Raw genomic sequence first — 9,782 nt, 5'->3', positions numbered from 1 at the left:
TCAGCGCGATTTCTTCTCAAATGTGTTTTTTTTTCAACTTCTGAAACGTCACAGAAAAAACTTATAGCGAAAATTCCACGATGACTTGTTTGGAGCAGCAAAACCCTAGAATCCAAAGCTCTGATACCAAATGTTATGAAACCAGCTCAAGAAAAGATAGAAACGATAGATCAACGCCTTAGAATTCGGCCTCTTCGAGGGGGCAACCTCCTTTAAATTACATAAATAAACAATTCTTGGATGATACAAATGAAAATACCTCCTTTCTATATATAGGAGTCTAAGGGGTCATAACATAATCAGAGCCAACATAACAATAATAATGTAAGGGCACAATAATAACAATAGTGGGCTTCTATGGGGCACAATAGTAACAATATGGGCACTACATGGGTACATCAATATAATAAGTGGGTTATACTAATAACAATAAGGGGTTACACTAGTATTATAGGGGCCTAACACAACCCCTACTAACTGTTCATTCCGGAAAATGCGCAGAGCATGCCTGCCCTACCCTCCTGTAGCCCAGACTGTCCCTCCTAAAATTTGCACAATTTTTCCTCCCAATCGAGCCAGACCTTGAATACAGTCACTGTCAACTCAAATCATCTGTCTCCATCCCTCAGTGACTCTTCCCAGTTTTCATCAGTAGTTCCCCGGAGCCATCATCCCGTATCATAGCCCTGCCACCTCTCCCAGTCACCCACATCCGAATGATCATGTGTCATGGTAGACTAGGAGGTTTTGGATTTGATGTCGTCGCGTCATGAGTAACTGTAGGTACAAGTACACCCACAAACATGTCAAGATGACGAACTAGATGAACGAAGGGAGCACATGCATATGGACAGGTTCAGTAATGGATGAACGAGCGAAGCATGCGAAGCGGATGAACAAACGAATCATGCGAAGCAGATGAACAAACGAAGCATGTGAAGCGGATGAATGAACGAAGCATGCGAAGAGAAGGAACGCAATGAACATGCACCTGCACGAACAAATGAGCCCGTAAATCCTTCCTGCATGAAAGCAAGGAACAACATACTAGAGCTTCATGAAGTGAACCAAGGACCATCAAAGACTCCTCGCACTTCACCATGTGGAGATGAAGCTATGATACACCATGAAGACATTCATCATTTAGCAACACTGTAGCTCAACATGCACTCCAATAGCAGCACGAATGTACCCACATTGTCTTGTCAAGTCATGTTGAGTCAAGTCATGAATCATGTTGCCAACATCTCCACTTTGGGCTTGTTTTCAATCAATGTGATGTAATGTGGAAGTCCAAGAGACCCACTTGTTGAACATAGAGTCATGTAAGTCAGAAATTCATGGAAGTCGAATGGTCATGAGGGTAGTTGAACATCCACAAGGGTCAGTTTCACCCTTGGCTATAAATACCCCCCTCATTTGTACATGAAGGGACTTTTCACCTCAGCTCCTCGAACATAGCCAAGAGAGTTTGTAATATTTTATTTGAGGAGTAAGTAGTGGCTCCAACGCCCTGCTGATGGGGTTAGTGATGTATGGTGTAACGATATGTCTTGGAACTTTCACTTAATTTAGAAGCCTATCAACAGGCTAACACATTTTCACACATGTATTGTATTTGTTGTAAGACTGCTCTTTCACACTTGTAATTCATGTTGCTTTAACCATGTGTTCTACATTTGAACTGATTCATTTGTTGTAATGCATAATTTATTAATGGAAATGTGTTGTATATGTTATTAATGTTGTCTTGTTTGTGTCTGTAGAAATTTTGAATAATTTAACACATATTCACAGAGATTATCCTGATCATACAATTATAAGCGGAACATGTATAATACATAATCTCCTCTATGTTGATCATCAATTTACAGAAGCAGAAACATTCACAGGCACACATAGAAGCATCAATCAAACTCATTAACAAAGTATGTATCCCGGGGAAAGCATCTCGCTAAAAACCCCACACTATTTGTATATTATATTGATTGAATCATGTAACATTACAAAGTACAATGCTTATCACAAGCAATCCAGTACCAGCTCCACCTGTTACACACAATATAGCTCAGATCTGATCTCCAAATCTATTCCACTGCTTGCCTGCCTCCACTGCTCAATACCTGCTCAAGAACTGATGAGAATGGCTCACCAAACTCGTATTTCACCTCAAAATAATCACTCACACTTTGTTGGACGTGAGCAAAGGCTACAATACTGGGAAAATACGTGAGCAAACTCATTGGCATCCTCAATCCCTTGATTGTGCAAGATCTGGTGCACAACTATAGTCACAACTAATAGCAATCTGATTCTCTACCACCTGTCCCTGTTGAACTGAACATGCACTGACATGCAACTGAGTTAACTGATGTATTCTATAGTTGCATTATGAGTTAATAACTTGTGAATTAATTAATAACTAATTCACCCAACTCATCTCTAGTCTATTCATCAGTTAGACTAAATACAACTAGTTTAACAAAGCTAAACTAAACACAACTCCATCAAGTGTACCTCCAGTCCACTCAACTCAACTCACTTGAGTTCTAACTGAAGTCATGCATGCAACAACTCAACTGACTCATAAGAAAAACGTATTTCCTTCTGACAGCTGCATGTGCCACCTCTGTAGCTCAAACTGAAGTGCTCCAAGAGAATAAGATCAAGTTTATAGTCCAAATATTATTATGAGACAATAATATTTGACTTTTCTATTTTTGACAGCCAGTCTAAAAATAGACTTTGATCACTCACACTTTGATCAAAAATAGAAATCCATCTATTTTTCCCAACTTGACCAATCATCCATAAACAGCAACCTGCAATCCATAGACATGATCCATATGTCTAAAAATAGACATATTCTAAAAATAGACTTGCGCCAAAAATAGCCTGCGGGCCCACTTAGTGAAGGCGGCTCTTTTCACTAAGCTCCATCATCTTGTTGCACTCTCAACAAGAATTTCTTGTTGCACACTTTTCAACACTCCCTCTCAACAAGAAAGGCTTCCTCTCAAACCCGATCCTGTAACTCTGGAATGTTCTCCATGCAACACATCTGGCCGGTCCACTTGCTCTGTCATCGAAGTCTCTGACTGCTATTTCCTCTGTCGACTGAAACTCTGCATCTCTGTGCTCTTCAGTATCTGACTGCTATAGCCTCTGTCACTTTGATCTCTGACTGCATCCGTGCTGCTGCTGGTTTTATCTCCCAGCATTGCATCCGCACTACACGTCCCAACTGACCTCCCTGTTGGGATAGAAACACCCTCTAAAGCTGAAGCTCTACCTGCTGCTGACAAGTGCTCCCTCTCTGACATCTGTGCTATTGCAACATCTCCATGCATCTCGTACCATTGCACACCTCTCTGTGCCACCTAGCACTGTGCAAAACACTTGTGCCTCTCGCATTGCTACAGCCTGCTAGCTATGCGCTGTCCTGGGATTCCCTGCACTGTTGCTCTCTCTGCCACTCCATCCGCATCTGTCTCTACCCAATCAGTCAGTTCCTGCTACTACACATCTGGGGCTCCCGTAGCAAGGTCTCATCCAAGAGGTTGGGTACCTCAAGGATCTTGCCCCTCCTCCTTGGGACAATCAATCCACATCACCCCACCTCCTACCTGGAGGTATGCCTGCATGCGATCCTTCAGCCCATCTAGCTTGAAGTTTCCCCCTACTGGAGGTCTCTGGATGAGTAGATGTCTCTACTCGATCTCCTCTCAGCTTCCCTTTTTGTGGCTGCTCCACAACCTCCTGAAGCTGCTGCACCAATCGTGGCTCCTCCACAATCGTCTGAGACTTCTTCTGGCTCTGCATGTTGAGAGGTAATTTACGCTCCCTCTTAACCACCAAATCTCCATCAGTTGCCTCTCTGCTCAAGGCTTTGCATGCATCTTGAACCTCAAGAGCATACAGGTTCTTGACCCGTGAACCAATCTGCTTCACCTGTCTAGTGATGATGTGTTTAAGGAAAACCTTTCCCTTACTAAAGACCACATCATAGCCTTTGTCTTCCAACATCGCAATCGACACCAAGTTTCTCTTCAGTCCTGGTACATACTTGACATCAGTCAAGGTAAGGCGAGCTCCATGCTCCCTCTGAAAAATAACCGTGCCTACACCTGAGACACTATACTTCTCATCATTACCCATCCCTATGAGTATCTGGAGATCTTTCTCCTCCAAAGTACTGAACAAACTTTTGTCACCGGTCATGTGGAAAGAAGCTCCACTATCAAGAAACGAACCACTTCCCACCATGGATGAAACCATGCATGCGAAGAGTGTGAAGTCCAACTCAAACTGTGAAGCAAGTGAGGCTGCCTCACCTTCAGATCCTTCCCTGGATCCCTTCTTGGACTTCTTCTTTGGGCAATTAGTAGCATAATGACCCAACTCATGACAACGAAAGCATCTCACCTTCGCCTTGTCAACCTTCTTCCCATCATTGGAAGAACTGGATTCGGAAAGAGAAACCTTCCCCTTCCCCTTCTTCGCCTTACTCACTAAGGCACAGTTCTCCTCATCCGGCATGGATGAAGAACCGTCTCTGGTGCTCCGTCTAATCTCCTCTTGCACAAGATCTGACCACAGTCTTTCCCATCCTGGTAATTTCTCCCGACCATTGACAGAGTCCTGATAGGAATGCCAACTCTTCGGAAGACCAAGGAGAGCCAAGCTCACCAAATCCTCATCATCAACAGTAACCCCCACACTTCCCAGCTCATCTCGACACTGAGTGAACCTCGTGAGATACTTGGGCATACTGTCACCCTTCTCGCATTTGATGTTTCTGAGTTTATCTTTGAGCGCCAGCTTCCTCTGATCGCTCTTGCTTTGGAACAATTCTGTTAATGATTTCCACATCAAATATGGAGTAGCCTTTCCATGGAGGCTAGACACAATGTGATCCTTCACGCCCTCCAACAGAATCCTTCGACATTTTACGGTCTTCTTTTGCCAAGCATCATCTTGAGTAGCATCAGTAGTGTCATGCGGAAAGAGTCAATTTTGCGGAAAAAACCGACCTCCCTAGAAACTAAGGCGTTTTCTAGTGACAAACAAAACAATCAAGCACTATCTTTCCCTAAATATGCATTTAAAATAAAAGCAACCAGGTGTTTAAGGCTTACCTCTAGTCCAACGCTGTTTGTAGTAGCCAAGCCTCTACGATCCAGATGAGCTCCTTCTCCTTGAAGCCTGCATTCACTAACAAGCAAACGATTACATAGCACCTGAATAACTCATATAATAAAACATATTCATCATAAAGACCAAGGAGTTTATGAAACAAATTATATATAACAACTTGTTGAGAAAAATGAACTTAATTGTATTAATTGGAAACAAGAGAAACCTTACAACCAGTGCCTTGGTGTTGTGCAGGTCCCTCCCAGGGTCCAGCAAGAGTTCTCCTCTACTTTGATCAGCTCACCCACTTCCAAATGAAGCTAAGAAAGGAATGGGATCTCTCCTCTCAAGCTCTATAAGGGAGTCCTAATTTCAGCAGCATCTACCCTTAGGAATCTTCAGCTTTCAACCTCCCTTGCCTCTGGCCCAATGCCTGTATTTTATAATGCTTTGGAGGAAGTTAAACAGGTCCACCATCAATGGATAAGCCCCTCTTTCAAAGGGATAACTCCCCTCTTCATGGGATAAGTTCCTCTTTCATTGGGATGCATGAACCATCTGGAGGCGCTCAATCCACGTCAAACCATCTTCTAGAATGCTCTAGAATCGACCGCAAGTAAGTTTTTTGAAGTAAAACTTGCGCCTTTTGACTTTTACAGGGGTACGCACCCACCCCTTTACAGACAGAGCGTACAAGTACGCAGGTATTAAGTACTTGAGGTGCGGGCCCACAGGTAAGAGTAAGAGAAAGTGCGGAACCAGAGTTATATTGATTTTTTAAAGGCTTTCTCTCTTTTTTGGAGTTTGACATGAGGAGCAGAGGTATAAGACTTGCCAAGGAGGACAATATGGTTATTGATGGAGCCATACTGACTGCAAATAGTCATGGTGACAAATTTTAGTGTAATAGATTGCCCCCTAAAGTGCGAGGTCTGTAGTAGATCAGGGTTTTATATCATCTAGGAAGGGTGAAGCACTTTATCATTTCGAGGATTATCTTGTGGAGAGCCCAGTCGGAACCTGCAAATATTCAACACAAAATACATATATGAGATCATATTGTCACTGAGGTAGGCATTCCCATACTCAGATCAAAAACTTAACTAACAAACTAACTACTGCTCTGATATAGGAATGATTTCACAATACATCATAATCATAGACACAAGTAGACACAGTATGGACGCAGCCATCTGTTTATAATTAGTCTACTGTATAATGAATACAAAACTCCTCGCAGCCTGGATGGCGGAAACTAGATCCAGGGTCTTCATTTCTGCTTCCTGAAATAGTACGATTCTATCCATGCGAATAAATGAGTTGATGTCGAACATGGTAGAAACCACTTGATTACCAGTCAATGATGTAAACTGTTAACAAGTGTGAGAGAGACCACCAGTGATGTCAATGGCTCTCAAAGTACCTAGTACAATCCATGAGATGTGAATGAATGTGTTGATTTCGAACATGTCACAGAATCCCTTGATCGAAGGTCATTGATGTAACCTGTCGTCAAAGGCGAGAAACCTACCATTGAGGCATGCAGATCCCAAGGTACTGATGATTTCTAGATCATCTTTCTAGATAATGAACTGAAGTCGATAGAAAGCGATCCGTTGCAGGCAAGCCCACAACACGAAATCATAGATCAAGTTTAAGAAATGTAGTTGTAAGGACTGACTCAGGGATGGTCAAGATGGATGACAGATATTTTGCAGATGAATGGTTTATTTGCAAGACTCCTCTTGAACACATAACGACACTACAGATGGTTTGGTGACAATTGTCCTAAAGTTAATACTCGGAAACCGGCTGAAGACTTTCAATGTGGTTTGATCAACTGTTAGGCAAAGGATTTCCCAACCCAGGTGAATGAAAAGTGTCGTGTTCAAGAGTGGTGATAAGGTTTTTCCGAGACAAAGTATAACAAATAGGCTCATTTTCCTCTCTTTTCCCCCACCATTTCTGGCAAGTACCTCTTTATTTTTTACAAGCTTGAGGAGGATAACATTTGCTTGATTATAAGCTCATCCTTCGGATGAGTCCAACTTAGTTTAGATTCGAACCCTAAGAAGGAGTGGTCCGTTCCTTTTTGTAATCGAACAGGTCCTTTACTGTGAAATTTTAACGAGTCCAGTATAGGAGAAACTCGGCGTTTTTCAATTTTAGAGAGTCTGAAAAACTTAAGAAGACTCCAGGGTTGACCTTTTTCGTAAATTTGTGTCTCCCAAGCCCGAAAAAAGTATAAAATAATACTTGAGAGAACCGCTTGATCTTTACGACCAAGGAGTACTTTCATGATTAGTGTCTCTGATCTGAAAAGTAGAAAGCGATCAAGGACACGTCATTTTATTTCCAATATCAAATTTGAAACGACAAAAATCCGGCAATCTTTTCATGTTTTTACGGTCAGAAAAGGGCTGTAAGAGGACCTTCTTTTAATTTCGTTTTAACGAGTGTAAAAGAAACGCTCGGCAATCTTTTCATATTTTAGGAGTCAGAAAAGGGCTTAAAGATGACTCTAAGGTTTCACTTTTTCGTAAGTTTTAACGAGTTCGAAAAAATGATAAAAATGTACTCATGGTTTTCACTTTTTCGTAAGTTTTAATGAGTTTGAAAAAATGATAAAAATGTACTCATATGGCCGACTTTCAATTTAATTTACGAGTAGGAAAAGATGGAAAGAACTCGGCATTTTCATTTGTTTTACGAGAATGAAAGATAGCAAAATAATCTCGGGATTTTCATGAGTTTAACGAGTCTTGAAAATAACTGAAATTGACTCGAGATAGGTTTCATTTTTACAAAAGCTTGAAACAGAGAAAAACTATGCTTCCAAGTAGTTTCATTTTTACAAAAGCTTGAAACAGAGAGAAAACTGTGCTTGATGCCCCCTAAGCATAACGGCTAGAGTGCATGCCCCCCAGCTTCATTTCATTCAACCAGTTGGATGAAATGAAGGTTCAGTTACGAGATCATTTGAAAGACTCAACCTAAAACTGTAAGAAAATTATGCAAAAACTGAAATAACTAACCTAAATATACAACTTAACATTTATGAGATCTAGTCAAACTCTCAACTCAATTAGAGGAGGATTTGTTTCATTTTTTAACGAGCTTGACACAGGAAAAGAACAATGCTCAGATTCGGTTTCATGTTTACGCAAGCTTGAAACGAAAAACTATGCTTGTTATAAGTTCACATGCCCCCAGCGTAATGACGCAAAACGAGGTACATGCCCCCCAAGCTTCATTGCATTCAACCAGGTGGATGAAATGAAGGTTTACTTTCGAAATCTTGGAAAGACTCGTGGGAGTTGTTTCATTTTTTAGTGAGGTTGACACAGGAAAAGAACTATCCTCAAAACCCTTGTTTCATTTTTTAAACGAGCTTGACACAAGAAAAGAACAATGCTCAGATTCGGTTTCATGTTTACGCAAGCTTGAAACAAAAAACTATGCTTGTTATAAGTTCACATGCCCCCAACATAATGACGCAAAACGAGGTACATGCCCCCCAAGCTTCATTGCATTCAACCAGGTGGATGAAATGAAGGTTTACTTTCGAAATCTTGGAAAGACTCGTGGGAGTTGTTTCATTTTTTAGTGAGGTTGACACAGGAAAAGAACTATCCTCAAAACCCTTGTTTCATTTTTTAAATGAGCTTGACACAAGATAAGGAACTATGCTCATAACTACTCTCTACAATCTACCTACATAACCTAACCCTTTGTTTCATTTTTTAACGAGGTTGACACAAGACAAGGAACTATCCTCGAACCTGATTCATTTTTTAACAAGGTTGACACAGGAAAAGAACTGTCCTCATACTAGCCTGTTTCATTTTTTAACGAGGTTGATATAGGAAAAAACTATCCTCGCACTCACTGATCATGGCTTCCAACTGGAAGAAAGACATGTCAATGGACACACCTTGATCATGGCTTCCAAGAGGTCTTCATCAGAAGGAAGAATAGTTCTCTGGAAGGAACACATGTCAAGGGACTCAAAAGGGATAAGAACATCACGTTCAAATAATCCCATAGAGTTTTCCATGTCAATTACCGGATCTAAATCAAAGGATGATGAGCATACAGTGAGAGGCTCACTTACATCGGTAACTGAAAACATGGGACCAGTTGCCACATAATTAACCCGTGGCAGGGTAGATACCACTTTAGAATCAGGAACATTTAGGGGTGTCATATTATTGGTAGTCGAAAAAAGACTAGGGAACGAAAGCTGGTCTACAGTCACAATATTTCCATTGTGAGGGAAAGACATCACGCGAAAGAGTGTCGATACGACAGCTTTCATTGCATAGACATAGTCTCACCCAAGGAGTAAATTGAAATCCAAGGGACCTTGAACTACCATAAGATCAATACAAACAGTTTTACCTTCCAAGGTAATAGAAAAATTAGGAAAGATTCCTAAAGGTTCACTAATGGTTCTATTAAAAGCTTTCAGATTCTGCGTAATAGGCACAAGATGAGGGGAACCCAAAGCTTTCCAAGCAGTTGAGGATAAAATACTAACAGAAGCACCTTCATTTACCTGTGTGCGGCGTATGTCCCTACCACCAACCTTGACAATGATTTGGAAAGGGATGGAGGAAGGAAGACGAGGTTCTGTCAGTCTATTC

Source organism: Pinus tabuliformis, chromosome 1_2, assembly GCF_031772625.1.
Source record: "Pinus tabuliformis cultivar Carrire ecotype Pingquan chromosome 1_2, CPIR1, whole genome shotgun sequence".
Lineage (NCBI taxonomy): Eukaryota > Viridiplantae > Streptophyta > Pinopsida > Pinales > Pinaceae > Pinus > Pinus tabuliformis.
The sequence above is the reverse complement of the archived record's forward strand: the minus strand, read 5'-3'. Positions refer to the sequence as shown.